This window comes from Micrasema longulum, unplaced genomic scaffold (assembly GCF_059751315.1).
Source record: "Micrasema longulum isolate JH-2025_06_02 unplaced genomic scaffold, ASM5975131v1 h1tg001789l, whole genome shotgun sequence".
In the NCBI taxonomy this organism is placed as follows: domain Eukaryota; kingdom Metazoa; phylum Arthropoda; class Insecta; order Trichoptera; family Brachycentridae; genus Micrasema; species Micrasema longulum.
Window position 1 is genome coordinate 1 of NW_028278964.1, and position 27,820 is coordinate 27,820.

A 27,820-nucleotide genomic window follows, 5' to 3' on the forward strand; every position below is an offset into this window, starting at 1 on the left:
TGTGGTCCCGTGGTAGTATTGTGGACTCACGGACCAAAGGTCCCAGGTTCAAATCCCATTCTACCACAACTCGAATTCCATTTTTCCAGCACAAGTTGTTTACGACTTTTAGGAAATGGTCTGAAAATTTTAATATTTGAGTAAAAAATAAGAACTCAAGTATTTCCCTTTCAATTAAGCCGTTTCAAATAAAAACAGCCGTGAAAATACGACCTGACGGTTTGTACCCGCAAAAAATAATTAGTCTACTTTAAACAATCCGCAAATCATAATAATATTTGTAGAGTACTGCAAGACCTGCGCGCGTAGAAGGTGCGTAGGCATTTATTACGAAATGATTGAACACACGTAGCATTAAAATTACACAAACAATTTCTTCAATATTGTTTTTTATTTATAGGAAACATATTCGTAAACCATATTTGCCGCAACAAATCGGTTTCTTAGAACAGGCATTTGTCGATTGCAACATTAGGCGTATTAATATTTCTGGCTTGCCAACCCTTCATATACTGAGCCTACTCTAGTACTAGCAGAATTTGCCAGAGTGTTTTTTGGGCCATTTTGTAACATTGTATGTATAAATTGTAAATATGTTATGTAAGTACATATGTAAATATTTTTATAATGAAAGTTAGAATTTAAAACCATAAAACTTGCTAGTAATAATTGATTCAATAAATCATCAACAGATGGCAGAGTGAATTATTTAGGAATAATAAATTTTATTAACATTATGGGTAAAACAAATAAAATATATTTATTATTTAACCTTAAATAAACTAAATTAGATTTTAAAAATGCCTAAAAATTAAGTATAAGCAAAGAAAAAAACAACAGTTCTTGTGTACCGTTTTTAATTTTGATTCATATGATTTACTTTTTTGCTCTATGTTTTTTAATACAAAGCATGATTATGTAACTTTAAATAGTAACAAAGCACTAAAATGGTACTTTATAACTTCTCAGCGGCAATGGGTATTTATTGAAATGTATATACATAAATACAAAGATATAATTTACAATTCACTATAATAATTACATTGCGTTAATTAATTGATTTTGTTAGTTTTTATTTATTTATAATTAACTATAACATAGTGTGTTATGTAATGGTGTGTGCAATTTCTCTTATTTTATTATTAATTTAGAATGTATAAGTACTTTAAATAACTATAATGTCATTATGATGGATTATTCGGATATTTTGGAAAACCTACCTTATGAACACAATAATACAATTATTGATGACACTTCGAAGTTGAGGAATTATGACTGGAATAAATATAATTTAAGAATTATCCACCAAAACATTAGAAGTATGTCAAACTTAGACACCTTTTTAGTATTTTTGAATAACTTTCCTAGTGAGTTTGACGTTATTGTTTTAACTGAATGCTGGTTGGATTTTCATTGCTTACCCAGTAGCGTATTGGGATATGATGAATATCATACTACAAATTATATAAATAAATGCTCTGGGGTGGTAGTGTACATCAGATCAGGGTTACATGTTGACATAACCGAAATCAACCTGTCGCAAGCAAATTGCTTAAGAATTACATTCGAACATAATCTTTGTATTCTTGCTATATATAGATCACCGTCCTTCGCAAATATCGATACGTTTCTTGACTCCCTCGAGACCATATTAAACGAAATGAAGAATTGTGCGAATCAGATCATTATTGGAGATACTAATATTAATCTACTACATGACAAACACATGCAAACAAATTATTATAAATGCTTTCTTGCCGAAAAGGGGCTGAAACTACATTTTGAAGCAGTAACTAGAGAAGAAAGTAATACTTGTATCGACCATATAATAACAAAGGGAATAAAATATTGCGATTCCTTTATTATTCATTCTCATATAACCGATCATCACACCATTTCTTTATGTATAAATTCTGAGACCCCTCGTATTAAAAAAAAAGTTTTAGAATATTCTACAGTTATGTGTGAAAAACTTGCAAAAGATTTAGAAAATGAATTGTGGAATAATGTATTTTCAGAGATGGATGTTGATAACGCATTAGAAAATTTTATTCATCCTTAAAACAACATATTTCCAGAAACACAATTTACAAATTAATTCCGAATAAAAAACGCAAATTAACACCTTGGATTACAGATCAGATTGTTAAAACAATACATAAAAGAAATGCACTACACAAAAAGCACGAGATAATCCAGGTGATATTTCAATAATATACGAATACAAAAAACACCGAAATTTTTGTAAGAAAGAAATTAGAATAGCCAAAGAAAATTACTATAGCAAAATAATATACGAAGACAACAATTGCAACCCACGTAAAATGTGGAAAATAGTTAGGGAAATTACAGGAACGTCTCTTACAAAAAAACCGCCAATCGAAAAAATGGAGACCAATGGTAATTATTTAAATTCAGATAGTAAATTAATAGCTAATCACGCTAATGTATATTTTACCTCTATTGGTAACTCCCTTGCACATAACATACTTAACAAAATTAAACTAAACGAAGACGCCCTCGTAAATAAAATTAATATTGTACCTACACTACATAAATTAGATTCAATAGCCATTACTCCCGGTGAAATCATAAGACAATAAAGTGTCTCAAATTGAGTAACACTACAGGACCAGACAATATTAGCTCAAAACTTATAAAATATATTCAGGATTACATTGCAGTTCCACTGGTTTAGGGCCTCTTACATATTTAATCTCAGCTTTAATACAGGAATATTTCCTAGGCATTTGAAGGAATCTTTTGTAATACCAATATTTAAAAATGGTAATAAACATTTAATCCAAAACTATCGACCTATTTCATTACTAAATACTATCTCAAAAATAATAGAAAAAATTGTTAAACAAAGATTAAGCTATTTCTTAGAGCATAACGACTTACTGTCTAATAATCAGTTCGGATTCAGGGCAGGATTAAGCACAGAAAACGCCATACTTAAGTTGACCGAGACAATTACAACATCTATAGATAATAGTAAGAAAAGCTTAGCGGTTTTCCTAGATTTAGCAAAGGCATTTGATACCATTTCTCATAAAATACTAATTAAAAGATTACAAAATATGGGCATTCAGGGAATTATCCTTGATTGGTTTAAAAGTTATATATCCAATAGATTACAAAAAGTAAAAATTGGCAATGAACTAAGTGATGCTGCAGAGTTAGACTATGGTGTTCCCCAAGGAAGTACATTGGGACCGCTACTGTTCTTGGTATATATTGACGGACTTTGTAGGAGTGAATCTCTTGGAAAAATAATATGTTTCGCTGATGATACAGTATTAATATATAGTGCCCCAAATTGGGCAGAGGTTCATGACAAAGCTAATAAAGATATGATGAGGGTAAACAATTGGTTGAACGACAATTTGCTTACTCTCAATGCAGAAAAAACAAAGTTTATCTGTTTCAGCCCATCTTCGGTGGGACAACCAAACTCCGGGTATGAACTAAAATTACATCATTGCATAAATAATGTAAATTGTAAATGTACACTATTGGAAAATGTCACTAGTGTAAAATATTTGGGTTTAAAAATAGATAAATTTATGAGATGGAACCTACAAGCTGAAGAAATTTCTAATAAAATAAAACGTTTGATTCATTTTTTCATACCTTTAAGAAATATACTAAGGATTAAAGAACTAAAACAATTGTATCATGGATTGGTAAATTCAATACTAACGTATGGTCTGATTGGCTGGGGAAGCTGCACTAAAACGACTATGGCTTCAGCAGCTATAGCTCAAAAATCAGTGTTAAGAGTTATATTAAAAAAACCATACCGATACCTGAGTGATTCGCTCTTCAAAGAATTTCAAGTGCTGGATATTCGTCAACAGTATATATTGAGGTCAGTAGCGGTCACACATCTCAACAGGGAAAAATACGCAAGGGTTTGTCATGTCCATGATACTAGACACTCCAATAAGGATCTGATTCTACAGAGAGGAGTCAATACTTTTTTAGCTCAAAGGCAGCAATATTATATAGGCCCGAGGGTATATAACCTTATCCCAGTTTCGTGGAAATGTGGTGGGATTGCCAGGCTGAGGAAGGTGTTGACTGCATTCTTAATCCATATTGGTCGGAGGGAGTCAGAGAATTTGTTGTCCGATGTAGAAGGACGTAAGCTGGTTGCTTGTTTTAATAGTAATGACTTGGGACTTAGGATATAGAGATTTTTGTATTATTTATGTTTTCTCTGGATATTCATTGTTTACCTTTAAGACTGAAAAAGCACACATTATGATAAAACTGTAAATACTTTTAAATATCATTGTAAAATACATAATTTACTGCCTTAGAACGGGGAAGCTATCCCTAGTTAGGCAGTTTAGATGAACCAACAGCAAAAATAAAAAATATGTATGCTTACTGTTACTACTGAATAAATTTGTTGTATAAATAATTACTTGTATATTGCTGTAATAAATATGTAAAATAATTAAAAAAAAAAAAATAAAAAAAAAAAAAAAAATAAAATAAAATAATACAACACTCTACAGACAGACTTTTTACAGAATTTCCAGTACAAGACATAAGATAAATAGACATAAAGACAATTTTAAGACATTTCCATCAAAATCCTGACAGGAATGACGGACAACAAATTTACGACACTAGGCAACGACAAAAGACAATACTTCTGCTCCCAAAGAAAAAAACAAATTACGGAAAAAGATATTATACTTTTCTGGCCCCTAATCTATACAACTTTTTAAGCAAGGACATATTGGTAAACAAAATGAAAAAAAATATTTTCAAAGCTAGAGTCTATAAATGGATTGCTAAAAAGACTAGACGGGAAGCTGAGGAATATGTTTCATATATAAGAATATAATTTTAGTTTCTTGAAAATCCTTTTTCGTTTTATTGATGTAGGTATGTTTTATTTTTTTTTTATTTCCCATGAATTTTTACACAATTGATGTGAAGTTATGTACAAGTATGTATAAAATAAATAATACACTGACACTCCGGAACGAGCCTGTGGGCCAGTGGAGTGGCTACATCCATAAATAAAAATAAAAATATACTGAATGTACCGTACCTATTGTGTAAACATTTTTTCGAACTATGTATTTGTATTTTATATTGGATTAAATAAATAAATAAAATAAAATGATGGTCAGCGCGTTTATCTACAACGCAAGAGGTCTCGGGATGTATACCCAAAGTATTTTCCATGACTTTTTATTTTAATAAAAAAAAATTGCTTTCGTGGTGTTATGGTCAGCGCGTTTGTCTACCATTCAAGAGGTCTCGGGTTCGATTACCGGCATGTTCGACAATATTTATTTAAAAAGGTGTTTTCATTCTTAAATATTTTACAGTTCCTGGACTGGTACCTGAGGCGTAAGACTAATCATCTTACCTTCGTTTCACAAAAATGATAAAGATACGCTGCGATTTGTGTACCAATGAAGTGCCCTATGCACCATTCGGTTTGGAAAAGGAATGATGAATAATGATGAGTATATTACCGATTTTTATGTCTACCGGTTTCGAGACCTTTATCAGAACACTCACTACACAACATTTTTGAATTTTAAAAGGCATTGCATCAATTTATTATCTCTAAATTTAAATACTTAAATAATACTTTGTTGTTTTATATTGTATACCTTTTATTAACTTATATCTGTATTTATAATTATTATTTTTCTACATTCTTCTAATTTTAAGATTCTTTTAATATAACCGATGGGAAAAAAATGAACTTGTGTTCTCTTTACTGGAATATATGTATGTTTGTACTTAATGTAAGATTAGTTTTTATATATTTTTATTTTCTTTTTCTTTTTACTTCATTTTTAATATTTTGCTACTTTTGTGTAAAATATATGTATGTTCTATAAACTAATAAATGAATAATAAATGAATAATAACTAACTAAACGTTTTCAGAGAATCGACGTCAAAGTAGCACAATGCGTGAGCGGGCTCACTGATAACAGCGAGATTTTAGTTAAGTGGACTGTATGGAAATTGTTACTCACTTCCGATTGTTTCTTATATGGAGAACTTCACTATTGCTGTAGTACGGATACCGATATAGTGTAGATGATGATGAACTGTACAATTTGTGGAGCGTGCAACGTTGCACGCTCCACGTTCGCGAACGTGCTCACTACTGGGAGCAGTTGCAGGAGCGCGGAGCGCAGTAGGTGCGCGAACATAGTGAAACAATGAGAACGAAATCCTAAAAACAAATATTTATTTATTACCGCTATGGAGTGGTGCATATTAAAGAGACTGTAAGAAACCTAATAAGTCGGGTTAGCTGTCACCTGTCATACCGAGCGGGGCCCACACGTGAAAGGAAACATACTGGAACTGTTACTTACTTTTGTATGTAAAAACTTAAGATTAATCGTCAAATTATCTTGTAATTTATGTGTTTTGAATTCTCGATATACGGACGCGTGCCGCCTAGCGCTATACAGCAGAGCCACAGATAATGTAGCTTATAGATGTTGCAGTAGTTTAGGGTTGCGTAGAAAATCCATAGAGTATAAATTCATGTCGGGACCTACCTGATTGACTTAGCATTTAACAGCCATTAATTAATTAATTATGGATAACTTATATAGCGCCATTTTCGTAATAAAATACCTCAAGGGCGCTTTACATGGTGATTCTATTGTTAAGTTAATTTAATTGAAGCTTTTAAATGTGTAATTTAATTAAAATAATGTATTTTGTTGTCACGAGCTACGGATTTATTCAAATGATTTAGAGAACAAGTGGGTTTTAAGTTTTTTCCGAAACATCACTTCACTTTCACAGCCTCGCACCTCTGCTGGGAGAGCATTCCATGCCATAGGGCCTGCGACCGCAAATGCGCGTTCACCAAATTTGGTGCGCTGTTTGCGTAGAGGTATAATAACTTTTCCTCTCGCCGTAGACGTAGCTGATCTAAGCGTGAGACGCCTGTCAGCTAGTTCATCTGGAATGCATAGTTCCCTTAGATATTCCGGAGCCGAGTTGTGTAGTGACTTATACATAAGCCAACAGAGTTTGTATTCGACCCTCTGTGGAAAACGTAGCCAGTGTAGTTCCCGAATGTAGTGTAGTGCCATATACAAAGCACCAAACCGTTTCCCTGTGAGGGTTGGTAGAGGGGATAGAACGCCATATCACTCTCTTTGCGTACAGACCTTGCTTCCTCTATATTCTAACTTATGATAATTCCAACTGTTGACATGTCTATCTTAAAATATTTGTTGAATTTGGACATGCAATTTTTATACAGAAAAGCAATAGCCCGTATAAGATTGCTTCACTCTCCATACTCTGATAACACCTTCCATAATAATTATCTCTGTGGACTCAATGAAATCCTTTTTCAGATCGACAAATAATGGGCAGAAAAGCTTTGGGTTTTTTGCAGAAAAACTTTCTGGCATGTTTCGTAAAGCAAATAATGTTTAATCTACAAGTATACACTTTCTTTCATTCATAAAACCACTCTGTATATCCCACACTATCTTTACTAAATTTTCCTTCTCTCATGATCAGTATTCTTCCATACATTTTGTCAACAGTGCTTAAAAGGTTGATAGCTCTATGATTTCTGCATTCCACACTAGACTTTGTATAGAGGCATAACATTCTCCAATCGTAAAGAGTGTATTTTTCCTCAAAACGTCAGTTTAAAAGCTTGTGCAGCCACAAAAAAAATAATTGACAACCCGCCTTTATAAACTCCGTAGCAACATTATCAAAACCTTGCGCATTTCCATTTATTAAATTATGTTTGGAAGCATTTCTTATTTCTTCCAAACTTATCTCTGTCGTACCATTCATCGGCATTTGAACTTAGGTACTTGAGAAGGTGTTGCACTGCTTATATTTCCCGAGTGTGTTTCGTACCCCTCCTCAAAGTATTCCATCCATCTCTTTTTATTAAACTATCATTCACCATTTTTTATTTTTTTCCCATTACTGCTGTCATACATCCTCTTTAATTACTTTGTTTTTTTAATTACCTCTTTCCAGAAAACTTCGATATTTTCATTTCCTCTCTTTTCTTCAGCATTTTTTTTTGTTCATTCACCAGTTTCACTCTCTTCTTATATTCATTATGTACTATTTTTTGTTCAGCAGACTTACTACCAACCAGTCAATTTACTGTCCACAGATTCACATTTCCCACCCGCTGAGAAGTCTCTAAAATTGAGGCTTCGTAGGTTATTAATTTTATTTTTTTAAATATATATATATTGTAACACGTTGCGACCCTTTTACGCATGTAGATGCTCATAAGATCATCTATATGGTGGGAAAAGCACCGAACAAAAATCAACTATATAAATTTTCGATTCCAAGTACAGTTCCAAATACTAAGTTCGTCCTAGATAATTTATTTAATAAGATAAATATTTTTTTTTGTTTTGTACACCATTTTGTGAAAGGGACCTAAACTACATTTCTACGGTATTTGTTACAATCAATATAGTGTAGATTCCGCTAATCAAGTTTTGTAAAATTTCGCGAACGCGAATCTTACTTGGGAGGATGCGCAGAAGCTGGCAGCCGACAGAGATGCTTGAAGGATCTTTGTGGACACCATATGCTCCAACTAGGGAGGGGACATGGAATAATGAAAATGAATGAAATGTTTATTTTATTCCTCAGCGCCTTGTATTTCTTTTGAACTTCTTTACTAGGATCATTATTTGACTGTCTCCTTTCTCGTATCATATCCGAGAGTTCATTCTTTCCTAGCTTGAGCTCAATCTTTTCCAATAAATCCTTCCGCTGTAGTTTTGATTGCCTTTTCCATCTCTTCCCAGACCCGGTTTACATTTACTTCCTCATTCGTCGTACATTCTCGAGTCTTTTCTATAAATTTATGTTTTACCTCATTAGTTGTAAATGTTTTAATATTCCAATTATGGTTGCTTTTTAACTGGTTATTGGAGTTAAAAATTAAGTGGATGAGATGACATAATATGTATGAATTTAAAATGAGTCGGCCTCGTGGTGAAATAATAATAATAATCATGGTTTATTAACAAAAAATAACAATTTCTTTATTTAATACATACACACTTAGGTAATAGATTTATCTGGATCACGTCTAGTCTGCCTAACTAGGTACAACCTGTTTTAAGGCAGACATTTTTATGCAAAAATGAACGATAAGATTACTTCTTACTCGTTAATTTATTATACAGTTATACAATATTAATTTATACCATTTATTATTTCAGAATGTTTTTGAGTAAATTTTCCGATTTTTCTCTATCTAAATCCGGCAACCAATTTTTTACAAATGTATTAAATTGAATCCGCGTCATGGTTTTGCAATGTTTGAGTAACATATTGAATATTTTGGTCATGTATATATAATATGATGGTCAGCGCATTTGTCTACCATGTTTCGGGTTCGTTTCCCGACATAGTTGATATGAAATATTATTAAAAAGGGTGTTTTTACACTAGAATATTTCATAGTCCCTAGACTGCAACCTAAAGCGTAAGACTGATCACCTTACCTTCTTGTAACGAAATGATCAAGATGCGTGGTGTACCAATGCAGTGCCCTATGTTGCGGAAAGGGAATGATCATGATTTAAAATAACTAAAAGAATTTTCACAAACTATTGTGAATAATTTTTAGTAATTCTACAGTTGGAACTTTCTCACCGATGTGATTTAACGAATGATGGATTAAATCACGTCTTTTAGAAAAGCTGTGTTCACAATCGGAGCAGGAATATATTATGTTGCCAGTATGACTTAACATATGAGTTTTTAAAGTAACTCTACGTGAACATTTATACTGGCACTCTGAGCATGAAAATGGTTTATCTTTAGTATGAGTTAACGAGTGTGATTTTAATTCACTTTTCAGTGAAAATTTATGTTGGCACTCTGAGCATGAGAATGGTTTCTCGCCAGTGTGAGAAAAAATATGTAATTTTAAATTCTTTTTATTTGAACATTTATACTGGCACTCTGAGCATGAGAATCGTTTTCCACCAGTATGAGTCAAGTTGTGAATTTTTAAAGTAGCTCTACGTGAACATTTGTACTGGCACTCTGAGCATGAGAATGGTTTCTCGCCAGTATGAGCCAGTATATGTAATTTTAAATGAGTTTTATTTGAACATTTATATTGGCACTCTGAGCATGAGAATAGTTTCTCACCAGTATGAGTCAACTTGTGAATTTTTAAAGTAGCTCTACGAGAACATTTGTACTGGCACTCTGAGCATGAGAATGGTTTCTCACCAGTATGAGTAAACATGTGAAACTTTAAACTACTTCTTTGTGAAAATTTGTGCTGACACTCAGAGCATGAGAAAGCTTTCTCGCCAGTATGAGTCACCATGTGTGCTTTTAAACTACTTTTTTGTGAAAATTTATATTGACACTCTGAGCATGAGAAAGGTTTCTCCCCGGTATGAGTCAGCATGTGGGATTTTAAACTACTTATCTGTGTACATTTATATTGGCACTCCGAGCAAGAGAATCGTTTTTCACCAGTATGAGTAAACATGTGTATTTTTAAACTCCGTTTAAGTAAACATTTATAATCGCACTCGGAGCACGAGAAAGCTTTCTCCCCAGTATGAGTCAACATGTGTAATTTTAAATTTTTCCGGACTACACATTTATAATTGCACTCTGAGCATGCCAACGGTTTCTTATCAACATGAGTCAACTTGTGCAACCTTAAAGTGTCTCTACGTGCACATTTATATTGGCACTCTGAGCATGAGAATGATTTCTCACCAGAATGAGTTGACCTGTGTCTTTTCAAAACCGTTATATTTGAGCACTTATATTGGCACTCTGGGCATGAGAATGGTTTCTCACCAGTATGAATCGGCATATGTGATTTTAAATGACTTCTTCGTGCACATTTATATTCGCACTCTGGGCATGAGAATGGTTTCTCACCAGTATGCGTCAACATGTGTGATTTTAAACGACTTTTTACTGAACATTTATACTGGCACTCTGAGCATGAGAATGGTTTATCACTAGTATGAGTCAACGTGTGCGTTTTCAAATTAGTTTCATTTGAACACGTATATTTACACTCCGAGCATGAAAATGGTCCTTTAACAGCGTGAGTCAACTTGGGAGATTCCGAACAAGACATTGTTTTCTGTATTGCTTGTAAACCTGAAACAACAATAAGAACAGGTGAACAACACTACTTCCGAGTGTATCACTACTACCATCACGCCATTTCCCGTAGGGGTAGGCAGAGAGAATCGACCGCCACACACGTCTATCCTGGCGCACATTTCCAGCTTCTTCCACATTCATACATCTTGTCATATGTCCTTCGGTTCCGCCTGCTTTCGACATGACCAGACTTAGGATTTTGGTTTGTTTGGTCATGCTACGTTTTCCTCGGTCGTCCTCGCCTCACATTACTGTTTATTTTCGCCATTTATACTTGTTTTACCATTTGTCCTACATGACCGAACCATCTCAGAGACCCTTTCTTAATCTTATTTATTCAATAAACGCCCAGAGGGCTCTTACAATATACAGTTAAGAGTACATAAAGTATAACAGAGAATAAATAAAAAATAAAATCATAACTATTACACTAAACACGTAATTAATTCTAAAAAAAAAAAAAAAAAGGAAATAAAGTGAAGATTAATAGAGAAACACATTAAAAAGGGGAGAAATGAGGGGTCGGCCATTCGATGAATAGGATAGCTGATTTGATAGCAGCGGGAGTGGTGTGGAGCCAGCCAGAAGTCCAACAGCTCAGCATAATTATTAGCTGTTCTGTGGATGCTCACCAGGGGAGGGGAGAATGCTGGGTGAAGTTTGTCCTGCTGTACTCACACTGGAACATGTGTCGGGTCTGGTGGTCCTCGTGGGTACACGAAAGTCAGGGACAGTAATTTTGAGCAATCTATTATGGTGCATATCACTCGCGCATTGGAGTGAGGTCAGCAATTATCCTTCTGGTGGAGAGCAATGGAAACCTCAACTCGGACATCAAAGTTTGGTAGCAAAGTTCATCTACAGGTTTACCCTTTTTGAACTGTGTGTAGCGTAAAAACTTCCGCTGAACTCTTTCCAAGTTAAAAAAGTTGCAGTTGCGCAAGGGGCTTCAGACTGATGATGCACATTCCAGTTGTGAATTAAGAGAAAATAATGCCTTACAAAGAGAACTTTTATTGTTTAATTTTGTATACCGACTAGTAATCTCGGATGTTGTTCTGCTTTGCAACATGTTAATTTCTTTCAAAAGGGTCGTATATCGTGAATTATTGTTTGATGCCCTTTTAAATGTTTTCTACTGAAGTTGAGATATTAGTTTCAAACTTTCTATCAATGTTCCTTCCAAAGTTTAAAGAAATACCCCTCTTTTTCACATACCTCTTGTTTCATCTAATTATAGGCAAAATTCATATTTATGGCGAACTTTTAATAATTTTAATGTAATAAATAAATCATTTAACATAGATTTATTTGCAAATAATCTTAATGACGTACGGCGTTTGCTTTCGAAATAACTCGTAGTATTTTTTCTTTTCTTTTAAATTTACATTTAATTACTATTCATTTTATGTTCGAGAATCTTTTTTAACTTACTGTGATGCTACTTGTGAAAACCTGTAATTGGCTTATTTGTTTTGTTATATAAATATGAGATAATTATAGCTGTTGGTTATCCAAATAAGTAAAATAAAATAAAATAATGCTTGACTGGTAAAAATGCCAAGTCGATCCGACACTCTAAAAAGGATTTAATTTGTAAAATTTGTGATCTTTTGATAGAAGCGCACAGATTTTTGACAAGTAAAACTGACCAACACACAGAGTCACTTATATTAGTAAATTTAAGATCCAAAGAATTGACCAAGTAACAGTTAGTCAATTTTACTTGTAGGTGATGTCACCGGTGAAGAGTTAGAGTTAGTAAGTTAGTATACGTTTTGTATTTGACAGATACGTATTTTTTTTTATAAAAAGTTGATTGATAAAATTTATTCTTTAGATTATTAAGTAAAACTTCTTCATTATTTGTTCTTTTTCATTTATGTTGTATTTCTGTGTTTATTTAACCTCCATAAATATTTAAAAAATGTATTATTGAAATAAAAAATCTCAAAAACATAATTTATGATTATAAAATAAAATACTACCTCCCTCAATGAACGAAACAAAAAGGATTATCTGCCAAATTTTACAGGTAAAATTGACGAAGTTTTTCAACAACAACAACAACAAACCAACACGCCGTTTCCCCGTAGGGGTAGGCAGAGAGGATAGAACGCCATAACACTCTATCTTGGCATACAGACCTCGCTTCCTCTACATTCATACATCTTCTTATGCACGCACGCCGATTATTCCTACTTTTGACATGTCCATCTTCAAGTATTTGATGGACTTGATCGTGCCATGTCTTTCTCGGTCTTCCTCGTTTTCTGCATCCATCAACATTTGCATCGTAGATCCTTTTAGTCATTCTTTCGCTGTCCATTCGCTCTACATGTACAAACCAACGCAGCACCCCTTTCTTGATTCTGTCAATAATGCATGTCTCAGCCTTACACACTTCACGGATCTCGACATTTGTGCACCTATCATACATCGTTTTACCACACATTCGCCTGAGGGATCGCATTTCGACAGCATTCAACCTACTTTCATCATTATTTTTCCAATTCCATACTTCGCTCCCATACATTAGAGTTGGAACTAGAACTCCGTTGTGAACTGCTAGTTTAGCCTCCTGCGATAAACATTTGTTTGCCAAAGTAGATTTTAGTGCACCGTTCACCCTGTTCCCGGCACTCACTCTCCTTTCAGTATCTTTATCGGCCTTTCCGTCCCTAGTAAACATACTTCCCAGGTACACAAATTCTTCTACCTGATTCAGAATATCTCCGTTCACGCTGATCTCACATTTAGTTATATTTTCATCCCTTTCAAAAACCATCACTTTCGAATTTATCGTTTTTCAATTAATTTTTTTTATATAAAAGTGATAATGTTTTTAAAATATGTTTATACTTAACATGGAACTGGCAGAGGAAGGATGAAAGCCGAGTGAACGCGGTTGAAATGGGATCTCTTAAACGTATGTGTGGGAGATCAATGTATGACAGGGTTACGAATGATGAAATCAGGCGAGAGTGTAAATCTGAGTCAAGTATAATTGATAAGATTAAGAGAGGGTCTCTGAGATGGTTCGGTCACGTAGAACGAATGGACGACGAAAGAATGGTAAAACAAGCATATATGGCGAAAATGAACGGCAACGTGAGACGAGGACGGCCGAGGAAGACGTGGCATGATCGATAAACCAAAGTCTTAAGTCTGGTCATGTCAAAAGCAGACAGAACCGAAGGGCAAGTATGACAAGATGTATGAATGTGGAAGAGGCTAGGATTGTATGCCAGGATAGACGTGTGTGGCGGTCCATTCTCTCTGCCTACCCCTACGGAGTAATGGCGTGATGGTAGTAGTAGTTTATACTTTACATTAAAGTTGAAAGTACCGTACATATAATGTAAAATTAGCAACCACCTACTTGAAAAACTGATCTTTGAGAAGCAATTGAACTCTAGAAAAACACTAAAATGGCTCCACTGAACATTATTGATTTTGTCACTTGGTCAATTTCTCTTGTATGCCTACGATATTATTAAAAGTTTATATCAGTTCTTAAGATTTAACTTAATAAAGCATAAATAAATAATAATGGAATTGTTCTAAGATTCGAAAACAAGATGGCCTCACTTGGATTGTTGGTTAAGAAGTATTGTGACGTAACGAGGGAAGCAGTTGTACAGCAGAGGACAGAAATAAGTTTTACTTACTTGAGGTGATTTCATTTTTAGGAGACGAATTAAAATATTCTTGTTTGACATTGGGGTGATTAATATTCATCCCCGTGCGGATAATTATAAGACTGGTTATCCTGGGCCGGTCAGGACTGGTCCCCGGTTCAGCCTTCACGGTAGCAACACCTGGCTCCTCGCTTCCGTGGGAACATGGCGCCCATTCCTCAGTGTGGAGAAGATCTCCTTCTGCATCGCCAGTCCCTGGTTCCGCCTTAATGTTCACTGACGCTATTTCCATTGTTTCTCCTGGGAGAAATATAAAATATTTGTATAATCTTGAAGTAAATATCATAAAAAATATGTGTAAAATATCGTAAAAAATATATGCCCAGTAAATGCCTAGACTTCCATATTCCCTTCTCAAAAATGTTTTCCCTCTCTGTTGAAATAAATTTAAATACGAATAACTCCCTAGGGAGGAAATCCAGCTAATCTGCAAGCATTTGGACATACTCAAACATTGTTCTAATATTCTGTACACATCGCGTGAATAATACGAATAACACAACTCTCTCGCCACCTCAACTTTATGCCAGCAATTATACTCTATGTCCTATCATCCACAGTCCACAGACGTAATATCAGAGCAGATAATGTGGAAGGAAATATTACTTACTTGAGTCGATTTCATTCTTAGGAGAGGATCCAAAACATTCCTGTTTAATGTCAGGATGTTCGATATCCATCTCTGCGCGGATAATTATATCATCGGTCCCCGGTTCAGCCTTCACGGTACCAACACCTGGCTCCTCACTTCCGAGGGAACATAGCGCCCCTTCCCCAGTACAGACAATATATCCTTTTACATCACAAGTCTCCGGCTCAGCCTTCACGGTAGCGACACCTGGCTCCTCGCTTCCGTAGGAACACGGCGCCCCTTCCCCAGTACGGAGACTATCTCCGTCTGCATCGTCAGTCCCCGGTTCAGCCTTAATGATCACTGAAGCGAACTCCATAATATGAATGCTAATAACCTGAAAAGGAAAATAAATTTTGTTGTCTTGATTAAATGCATATACAGACGAACTTGGTTATAATCTGAATTCGGGCAAAGAAATTTTAGGTTTCTGGGCCCCAAAATTTTCAATATGTTACCCAAACATTGCAAAACCATGACACGGATTCAATTTAATAAATTTGTAAAAAAATGGTCACTGGGTTTAGGTAGAGAAAAATCCGAAAATTTACTCAAAATACATTCATAAATAATAAATTAATATTGTATAACTGTAAAGTAAATTAACCAGTAGGTAGTATTATTATTATTATTATGGATAACTTATATAGCGCCATTTTCGTAATAAAATACCTCAAGGGCGCTTTACATGGTGATTCTATTGTTAAGTTAATTTAATTGAAGATTTTAAATTTGTAATTTAATTAAAATAATTTATTTTGTTGTCACATGCTACCGATTTATTCAAATGATTTAGAGAACAAGTGGGTTTTAAGTTTTTTCCGAAACATCACTAGCGCACTAAATTTAGAGAACGCGCATTTGCGGTCGCAGGCCCTATGGCATGGAATGCTCTCCCGGCAGAGGTGCGAGGCTGTGAAAGTGAAGTGATGTTTCGGAAAAGACTTAAAACCCACTTGTTCTCTAAATCATTTGAATAAATCCGTAGCACGTGACAACAAAACAAATTATTTTATTGAAATTACAAATTTAAAAGCTTCAATTAAATTAATTTAACAATATAATCACCATGTAAAGTGCCCTTGAGGTATTTTATTACGAAAATGACGCTATATAAGTTACCCATAATAAATAAGTAGACATGATCCAGAGAAATCTATTACCTAAGTGTGTATGTAGTAGATAAAGTAATTGTTATTTTTGTTAACAAACCATAATTATTATTATTTCACCACGAGGCCGACTCTATGATGATTATTATTATTATTAATGATCACGGAAATGGCGAGAGGAAATGTGGATGTTTAAACATGGGCAAAATGGTGAACGTTACACAGTGTGTAAAGTGGCCACTTAAACCAACCAATGACAGGTCATAAGCCCTGTAAATGCCTAGACTTCCATATTCCCTTCTCAGTATTGTTTTCTTTCTCTGTTGCAATAAATTTAAATATGAATAACTCCCTACGAAGGAAATCCAGCCAATCTGATTGATGATCTTTAAATGATTGATTTTTAAAACATTCCTTACTCTATATAAATATGCATATACATTTTCTAATTCGTTTAACTGGTTCACTGATATGGTCTTTCCATTTTAAGTTTTGGTCTATGTATACACCAAGATATTTAATTTTATCTGTTATATCAAGTACTGGACATGTGAGATCGCAGTAAGTTTTGTCACAATCGTTTTGGTGAATAATTATTTTTACTACTGAATCTAAATTTGTTTTGTTAAAAAAAAATGGGATGATTTTTGACTTTTCCGTATTTAAAGATAATATATTTTTGTCAAACCATAATTTTAATTTATTTATAACGTCATTAGCTACTAAATTTACTGAGTTCCAGTTAACTCCCTCGGAAATAAATATGAATAACTCCCTAGGGAGGTGATCCAGCCAGTCAGCAAGCATTTGGACATACTCAAAACATTGTTGGATGGATATTTATCTCCATTTTAAATTTAGAAAGTAGTATGCTTGAAAGTAGTATGCTTGTAAGCATTTATTGTATACGTAACAGAAATAAGTCATTAGGACTTATTGCACGAGGTAATATCACGCATGGTAAAAATAGTAAAGGTAATTGTTGAAGTAAATAACAATACCACACAATTAGCTAAATTGTCATGATCGTAGAACACCGACGGATGTGATTCGGATGATTAGCTTTTTTTTACTATCTTGAAAGAGTCATATGAAGACCTCATATTCCAGGTTTAAGAAATATGTGTATGCGGGGCCTATATGGGCAAACGCGGTCAGTGCAATTGAGAACCGGAAAGAAATAGATCAAGTCAAAGAAGGAACCGTGTGTTAGAAATACCACATTGTAAATCGAGGCTCGCACAGAGACATGCATATTTTATAGGGCCAAAAATTTTTAATTCTTTTTTACTGATAATATATCATTGATTACAAACTTTTAAAAACATGCACTATCCTGGATTCAAACGATAGATACGAACTCTTTTTTTCTATGATTTATTTTGTTGCCCTTTAATAATAAGGAATATTTTTGTGTTTTTTTAAATATTTTTTATTTCCTTTTTCAATTACTATGAAAAAAAATACCATATTATCTTTTGCAGAATATCTTATTTTTTCTTTCTTATTTTACACAAAAATATTATAACTGTCCAGTATTTATTACAGGAGCTAAAATTCATTAACATTTTCATGTCTTTGTGGGATTTTTTGTTTACTATTAATATGTATTTCATTGTTATGTAATTGTGCTTTATTTTTTTAATACTCTGTTTAATCATTTGTGTTTATTGTAAAAAAATAATAAATAAATAAAAATAAAAAAATTAAATAAGAAGTACACAAAGATTGATTGCACTAAGGGTGTGCAGTTCTTATAGAACGGTGCCTATGGACGCTGCATCGGTACTGGCAGGCCTGATCCCAACAGAATTGCTGGCAAAAGAATGTGACAAACTTTATAGGGAGTATACGAATATGACAGGTGACATAAAAAACCATGAGAGGCTGGTCCCACTGATGGATTGGCAAAAAAGGTGGAGCGAAGCACCGGGCGGCAGATGGACCTATCGACTAATAAAGAACATCGAACCCTGGCTGGCAAGAAAACATGGGAAAATAATGTTTAGAATGACCCAATGCTTGACAGGACATGGTGTGTTCGGAAAATTTCTCCATAAAATACATAAAACATCAACAGAAGCATGTGTCTACTGCGATTCAGAGATGGATGATGCAGAACATACTCTATTGCAATGTGATAAGTGGGGACCCGAAAGAGGATACACGAGGCGAGAATGAGGAACTTCAGCCCTACGGGAAATTGGATACAATAAATGTTGTCTTACGCGGGGTAAAAATTAGAGCATTAAATTGTACGACAAAGTTTCTTGAAAATGTACAGAAAAAATAATAAAAAATATTTTGATAAAAACGCGCTACTTTAAATGACGTCACTGGTTCATGTGAATCAACCTATGATCTGAAAGCTATGGAAGATTTCCGGTCTGCTTGTCGCTTCTGGACCAATGGGAAGAACTGAATGAGAATAAGCGGAAATGAACCTCTGACGTTACACGCGGAGATATTTCAGAAATACAAAACTTTGAAAAATCGTAGCGCCGATAATACGATATATAAATTTTTTTAAAAAAAAATTGACTTAGTTTAACAGTCTATTAACAAATATTTTTTTTTTAAAAAACACTGAACTTCCTCATTGCAAATACACGGAGACCTCTCACCAGAAAATATAGTAACACACACGTTAAAAACAAAGAAAAACTGGCAAACTGTTGCTTCATTTATTTTGTTCATTAACGCCCAAAAGGCATTTACAAAAAATAAAAATGAAATACATGCTAACATACTAAATAATAAACACAGAATATACAGAAAAAATATATGAAATTAGTTAAAAAGGATATAATAAAAAGTTTTACAGAGTAAAAAAAAACAATAATAACAAAGGTATGCAAGAAAAAACAGTAAGCATATAAACAAAAAATGCAAAGATATAAGCTTATGAAATAAATTATGTAAAGCAAACAATAAATAAAGTGTTACGGTAAGCAAGAAAGACATTTTTAAGTTAAATTAATAAAGAAGCTAGCATATATTATCACGAAAAAATAAGAAATAAAAATATGTATATATGAAATGCGTATTTGCCAATACTACAATGCTATTTGATATAATAGTAAAAAATAAAAAACACGTATAAGGTAATAAAAATAAACAAGTAAGTATTTTTTTAATTTATGGAATCGGATTGTCAATAATAGTTTGACGAGCAGCTACAAATAAACTTGATATTGTGGACTTATAAGATAGTAAAGAATTGGACAGAATGTCTGCAGCCGTTCCATAAGTGTTACCTAACCTACGCACTATGCAGCCTCGGTATCGATGATTTGTTTTGTCGGTTGGAAGAAGTACTGGAGCAATGAAACAATAAAGTACTCCTAGTGTTGACAGCGGGTACTCTAAAATTAATCAACTCAAGTATTTTCGGTGCGTCAAAAAGAGAGTTTACAATTTTATACAGTACAATGAGATCATTTATAGTTCTTCTTTTAGAAAGTGTTGTTAGGTTAAGCAGAATTAAAAAAAAATTAGTTATAATTCACATTTTGTATTGGAATGTTTAGTTTGTAGTTTATATATCGTAGAAATTGATGTTCAATGTTTTCTATATTATAAACATGAACATTATAGCAGGGTGACCATATTGATGAATTAAAATCTAAATTACTTCTTACAAGAGAACAGTATAATATTTTCAATGATCGGATTGACTTGATTTTTTTGTATTCCTCAAAATAAAGCCCAACATTTTTAATGCCTCGCTTGAAATTTCATTGACATGATATACAAAAGACAATTTTTCATCAAAAAATACCCCGAGATCCTTTATCACTGATACTGTAGTAAGATGAAACTATAATGAGAAAGATGGAAGAAGATGAAACCGAAAAACAAGAGTGCCTAGACAAAGGCAGTATCGTGGTAGGCCGAAAGGTGGGAACACGACTGCAAGGAGAAAAGGGGGGTTAAGCCGGTGTAAGTCCGGCACTACCCAGACAAGCTGGGTGTCAGCTGAACTCGGTTATTACGAGGATGACGGGACCGACTGAATTTGCTCGTTAAATAATATTAGTCAAAAATGCTGACAAACACAAATATAACACAATGGACAGACAATTGAAATGGACAAAACACATAAACGGACTCACTAAAGTAATGGCATCACTACATAGCCTCTTCGACAAAATTAAAGATTTTATACCAAGAAAGGAAAAAAATATTATGTACGAAGCCTATGTCAAAAGTAATTGAGTTACATGATCGCCTTCTGGGGAACTGGTAACAAGACAGACATAACGAGAATACAAAGACAACAAAATAAAATTCTGAAACTAACATACAACCTACCCTACCTGACCTCTACGACTGAACTGTACAAAAAAACACACCAGTTTGACATAAACTACTTGACTAAAATTGAGACTTTAAAAATTGTGCACAAAATAACACTGGGAAACATACAAGACGACGACATAATATTAGTCAAAAATGCTGACATACACAAATATAACACCCGACAACAACAACACTATCATATTGAAAAAGCAAAGACAAACACAGGACAGTCAAAAATACTACATAATGGACTTAAGTCGGTAGTGTTTAAACACTACAACGACCTACCTTACTACTTGAAAACTTTTACTGGAGACAAATTTAAAATCAATCTGAAAAAGCACATGATGACTGAACTAACTAGACTAGACGAGACATAAAATGACTAGACAATATTAAATTTTTAATTTTACCCTAACGGGTTTTTTAAAATTGTAAATAAATAAAAAAATAAAAAAAAGCATCACTCGTTATACCAGAGGAAGGTTTTTTAATCCAATCGCCATTGCATAATCACCATTGAAAATTATAATAAACGCTTGCGAACACAGCACTTTCTAAATATCAATTGCAGTGAAATAAACATTTGTAATTTTTTACAATGTTGACACTGTGGATAAGGACGGAGAAAATTTTTACACACTTCAACATTTTTTTCGCAACGTTCTTTTTTATAAATAACGAGGTGAACTCGGCAATGCTTTGCTATTGCTAGATTTGAGTTCTTGCTAAATAGATTAAATGAACACAATCGAAAATTTGATATCAATTATTGTATTTTTTTTATTTTTTTTATATTTATTATTTTTATTTTATTTAATTTTACAATACGCCCAAGGGGCATTTACAAAAAATATACAGGTAAGTACAAACATAGTGCGTAAAAATTTAAAAGATAAACAATGCTTTTTTGTATACATTTAGAAACAATAAGAAGCATAGTGCCATGCAAAATAAAAAGTGAAACTTTACATAGTAAAAAAGAAAAAAAAAAATTCAATGGATATAATAAAAGTAATTGAATTAACAAGCAAATTGTAAACAACTTGTAAAGAATTCAAACAAAAAAATAATACATTTTCATATACTTATAAGTATAAAAAAATGGTATCAACAAATTATTGTTAAAAACAAATATTGAAAATTAGTTAACAGTAAGTATATATGTGAAAATAATATAATATACGGTACACAAAAATATTTGATAAATTAATATCAGAAAGAGATAAGATAATAATAATACACATCAAAAACAGAGAAAGAATTGTATCAAAAAGAAAGTTTTATTACGACATAAAAATTTGTTTCAAACAGTGCATTTAAGAACGTTTTAAAATTGATAATTGTCGTATTAAAAATGTCTATTTCACAAGTAAATTTGTTGGCTAAGGAATGTAAACGCGGAATCAAAGAGTGTCGTGCATAGTTAGTACCCACGTATGTACTCGTAGTTGCAAACAATAACAGTATTTAGTCCAAATTAGATATGTACGTGTACTGTACGATAAATAGGTGTTCGAACAATAGGTGTTTTCCTGTAACTGTCTTGAAAAAGACAACTGCATGTCAGATAAAGTCAGTAAAAGTCGGAATAATCGGCGTGCGTGCATGAGAAGATCTATGAATGTAGAGGAAGCGAGTTCTGAATGCAAAGATAGAGTTATGTGGCGTTCTATCCTCTCTAGCTACCCTTACGGGGAAGCGGCGTGATAGTTTGTTGTTGATAGTATTAAAAAAACATGTCTCTAGTGCCATAATACATAGAGAAAATACGTAAATACGTTTGTATGAAGAAAAGCCAGACCGCGTTTCCTCTTAAGATTAAACATAATTAAGTATACTTACAAAAACTTACTAAAAAATCTTTAGTAAAAACCGTTCGGATAAACGTAAAAAAGATGTTGGAACTTTTCAAAGCAAGAAGTTTTAAACAGTACTAATTGATTTATCTATTTTAAATCCATGCATGCGGAGTACCTATTTAGGCTATCTACAGTGGCCTGAAGACCCGTGACTGAATCGTCAATAATAACCGCATCATCGGCATACTCTAGGTCGCAGTATTTGGGAGGGACAGATGGATATTCATCGATCTAGTGGAATTGACTTCCTTAGGACGAAGTCCATGAGAAGAGAGTAAATTCAATGAAAAAAACGTGCAAAAAAGTGCAGTGTCTCAGTGAAACTCGAACAACATAAAGATAACAAACATAATAAAGTATAATGAGTGTATAAACCACGCGCGGGAATAATGACAGGACGCTGTTTGGTGTTTTTAGTCAATATTTTGTTTAAATTATTTATACGTTTCTCGCATTGAATGGTTTGTTTCTTCGGCTAGGTATCGTCTGAGATTATGAGAAAAGATGTTTGCGTTAACGGTTCTTGGCTTTCGTACTTATTCAGGGAGTTTGTTAGTGTTTTAAGTGAGATGTGTCAAAAACTTTAATGGGTCCAGCGTAAGATAGGCGAACCTCTCACAAGTCAGTGATAAATAGGTTAAGGAAATTACCGGAAGTTTCTACTTCGATGGGGTCACTCCGTAAAAATATACTTATAAGAATATACTTCTAAACAATGATTAAATCGTTTTATTACGCAAACTTCGGAACTGTCAGAAATTACGAACGCGGCCAGAGATTATAAAGATATCTGTAGTCTGTGAATACTACATATAGATGTTGCGGCAGTTTAGGGTTGCGTGGAAAAGCCATAGAGTATAAATTTATGTTCGGACCTACCTGATTGACTCAGCATATGACAGCCATATACAAACAAAGCATCAAGCCGTTTCCCTGTAAGGGATGGTAGAGAGGATATAACGCCATACCACTCTCTCTCTTTGGGTACAGGCCTTGCTTCTTCTGTATTTTAACTGTTGACATGTCAATCTTAAAATATATGTTGAATTTGGATATGCAATTTCTCGGTCTTCCTCGTTTTCTGCACTCATCAAATTTCGCATAGCACATATTTTCAGCCGTTTTTTTGCTGCCCATTCGCTCTACATGCCCAAACTAACGCAGCCCCTTTCTTGATATTGTCGATAATGCTTGCCTCAGCCTTACACAATGTCATGAATGCATTTGAGGCTCTTAGCGTTGCTAGCAAAAAGCACGGCATCATCAGCATACTAAAGAGAATTTATAGTTCAATCAACCATCATTTTTTTTTTTTTTTCATAGTCTTTATTAAAAAAAATATACACATTATTACAATATTAATATATTATAAAAAAAACGAAGTATTAAAATGTATTTTGTCCCGATAAACTATTCAATAATAGTTCGTCATCAGGTGCTCAGACATTAGTTTTAATTAATAATAAAATAAAAAGAGTATATATATAATACTGTATAAGTATAAAATAATAAACATAAAATAATGAACAGATATAAATATATAAATAGTTCAAAGAATTTAATTTTTTTTAAGTAAGAAAATAGAGTAAAATAATACAATGAAAATTTAAGAAAAGCAATTTACTAGAATATATTTTAAATACAAGAAAAAAATTAAACGCATATATAAATAGTGTGTGCTCATAAATGTAATCAAAACAAGATAAAAAAATAAAACAGTAAATCGAAAATTTCAATTCGTATCTACAGAAAAATAAAAATAATAAGAAAATTAAAAGTACATATTAAAATTAAGATCATAAAAATGTAAAAAAAAAAGAAAAGGTTGACCTAAGAAAATAACAAAAATGTATTCAATGAGAGATAAAAAAATGTTTTACATAAATAATAAATCAATATAGGAACGTTCTGTCTACTAACCACTTACGTAATAAAAACGTAATTTTATTTTTACTATGACATGTTTTCATGTCAAGTGGCAACTGATATACATAATGAACAGCCATAGCGACATCACACATTCCTGTTTGACTATTTTGGAAGAGTCAAACCGCGAAGTGTTTTATCCATTTACCCCGATGCATACTGTGTTGTCCTTATACAGAAAAGCAATAGCCTGTATAAAATTGCTTTACACTCCATACTCTGATAACACCTTCCATAATAATTATCTCTGTCAACTCAATGAAATGCTTGTTTCGGACCAACAAATGAATGCGCAGAAAAGCTTTTGGTTTTTGGCAAGAATTTTTTGTCATGTTTTGTAAAGCAAATAATGTTTGATTTACGAGTGTATACACCCTCTTTCATTCATAAAACCACTCTGTATACCCCACACTATCTTTAGTCAATTTTCCTACTCTCTTAATCAGTATTCTTCCATACATTCTGCCAGCAGCAGCTTGCCCACCACATACCGCATCTGAGGACATAAGTCTCCTTGGCGGTGCCCACATACACGGAAAATTTGCTCGTTGTCAAACGAGAAAAGCTGTCCGAAGGAGCTCTCTGTAATCTGGTAGCCTTAGCTTCTTTGTGCTGAAAGAAAGTAATCCAGAAGTACATAATATGCACTTCATTTTATTGAGAAAAGAGGGAAGAGAATTCTTCACTGACTGGGATTAAATTGATTGGACATGATCAATTCGCCGAAATGATTACAAAACTTTTAAAAGCCTTGAAATTCTTTTTGGAAGCCACCAGATCTGTATATCCGACAGGACCTATAACAGGGCCACGGATAGTAGCGAGAAGCTCCATTCGGTAATCATAGAGAAGGGGAAAGGGACAAGACCACAGGATGTGTTCAGAAGATTGGTAAGGATATCCGCAGCAGCATGAGGGGGGTCAACAATATTAAAAACAAATATTTTTTAATTAGATTTACCATGTCCTGATAAAAACTGCGTAGTCCAGTGCTCGGGGATAACCCAAGAAGACTTTAAGCGCTGACAGATTGAAACACATTTTGCCAGCAGTGCTTAAAAGGTTGATAGCTCTACGCTTTCCGCATTCCACACTTGACCTTTTACTGCCTTATATAGAGACTGTGATGAATAAGATCCGGGGAAGCGAAGCACCCACCTGAACCTTTTCATCCACCGACCAGCAGAGCCGAATAAAACATTAGACCATTAAAACCTTTTACCAAGACAAATCCTTTCCATCCCGAGTGACCTATGCACCACCCGAATCCTCGAATTGAAACACATTTTTAAAATTCAAACTTGTTTTATTCTGATATTCGCAAGATATAGATCCCGATAGAGACAAAGATAACTTAATGATATATTTAAATTTGAAAAGCCCTAATACATTATTTATTTGAAAAATACCCGTGTGAACATTAAATAACCCTGATTGCCTCTTAATAAAGCATCTTAATATAGATACCGTAGATAAAGCTTATTGCTTTATTAATTAGAAAAGTGCATAAATATATCTTCTTGATAAATACTTTGATCTAACATTTTAATACATATCTCTGGAAACAAAGTCTTCCTTGATATCAAATCAGACATTTCAATATAATAGATACTTAAAACATTTTTTAGTTCGTGTACCTGCACACAAATCTGGATTTTCTCCCAAGACAGGAGTAGGTATATATTTTTATTTATATCCCTACAAAGATGAGGTAGAATTTTTTCAAATTCAAGATTCAGGATTATGGATATTCGAGCGTTTACAGGGCTCATGACCTGTCATTGGCTGGGTTAAGTGGCCACTTTATGTAGGTACTACAACATTCCCCATTACGCTTATTTAGCGAATATCCACACCAGGTAACATTTTTTGGTTTTTGTATATATGCTACGAATCAAGTAAACGCCTGCGTTTACTAGTACTTAATTTAACTCGACTGATGAGTCTTAACTACATAAAATAAAGTAATCTGCTAATTAAATACTTAAATTCAATATCAATGCATAGATGGCGCTTCCAACTCGCTTGTGGATGGGTTCTTGATTCGTAGCATATATACAAAAACCAAAAAATGTTACCTGGTGTGGATATTTGCTAAATAAGCGTAATGGGGAATGTTGTAGTACCTACATAAAGTGGCCACTTAACCCAGCCAATGACAGGTCATAAGCCCTGTAAACGCTCGAATATCCATAATCCTGAATCTTGAATTTGAAAAAATTCTACCTCATCTCTGTAGGGATATAAATAAAAATAGATACTTATAATTAGAATAATATGCGTAAAATATAAGTATGGTGGTTTTAACAAAAACATTAAATAATTCAATTTCCAAGATTATTTGTGACATTTCCAGATTTTTTCATTTCAATTAACAAAACTATTTTAAATACTTTTAGATTTTTACAATAAAAGTAGAAATCTTACACAGCACTTTCTAAATTTAATATACAAAAAATCATTGGAAATAATAACATATTTTTAAAATATCAGTGGAAAATTATTACAATACGGGTTCTTAGATTTTTTTTATTTTTTATTATTTTACATATTTATTACAGCAATATACAAGTAATTATTTATACAACAAATTAATTCAGTAGTAAAAGTAAGCATACAATTTTTTTATTTTTGCTGTTGGTTCATCTAAACTGCCTAACTAGGGATAGCTTCCCCGTTCTAAGGCAGTAAATTATGTATTTTATAATGATATTTAAAAGTATTTCCAGTTTTATCATAATGTGTGCTTTTTCAGTCTTAAAGGTAAACAATGAATATCCAGAGAAAACATAAATAATACCAAAATCTCTATATCCCAAGTCCCAAGTCATTACTAGTAAAACAAGCAACCAGCTTACGTCCTTCTACATCGGACAACAAATTCTCTGACTCCCTCCGACCAATATGGATTAAGAATGCAGTCAACACCTTCCTCAGCCTGGCAATCCCACCACATTTCCACGGAACTGGGATAAGGTTACATACCCTCGGGCCTATATAATATTGCTGCCTTTGAGCCAAAAAAGTATTGACTCCTCTCTGTAGAATCAGATCCTTATTGGAGTGTCTAGTATTATGAACATGACAAACCCTTGCGTATTTTTCCCTGTTGAGA

The 27,820-nt window shown here is 33.4% G+C and overlaps 1 long non-coding RNA gene across 1 annotated transcript; it reads right to left on the reverse strand.

The window, feature by feature from the left end:
• Nucleotides 1-9,035: 9,035 nt before the first annotated feature.
• On the reverse strand, nt 9,036-23,571 carry LOC148273979 (uncharacterized). The gene is made up of 4 exons (XR_015824412.1): nt 23,430-23,571; nt 15,483-15,840; nt 14,843-15,112; nt 9,036-11,165 (listed from the first exon to the last, which is right to left on the reverse strand). It is a non-coding gene; the product is annotated as an uncharacterized LOC148273979 (long non-coding RNA).
• Nucleotides 23,572-27,820: the final 4,249 nt, after the last annotated feature.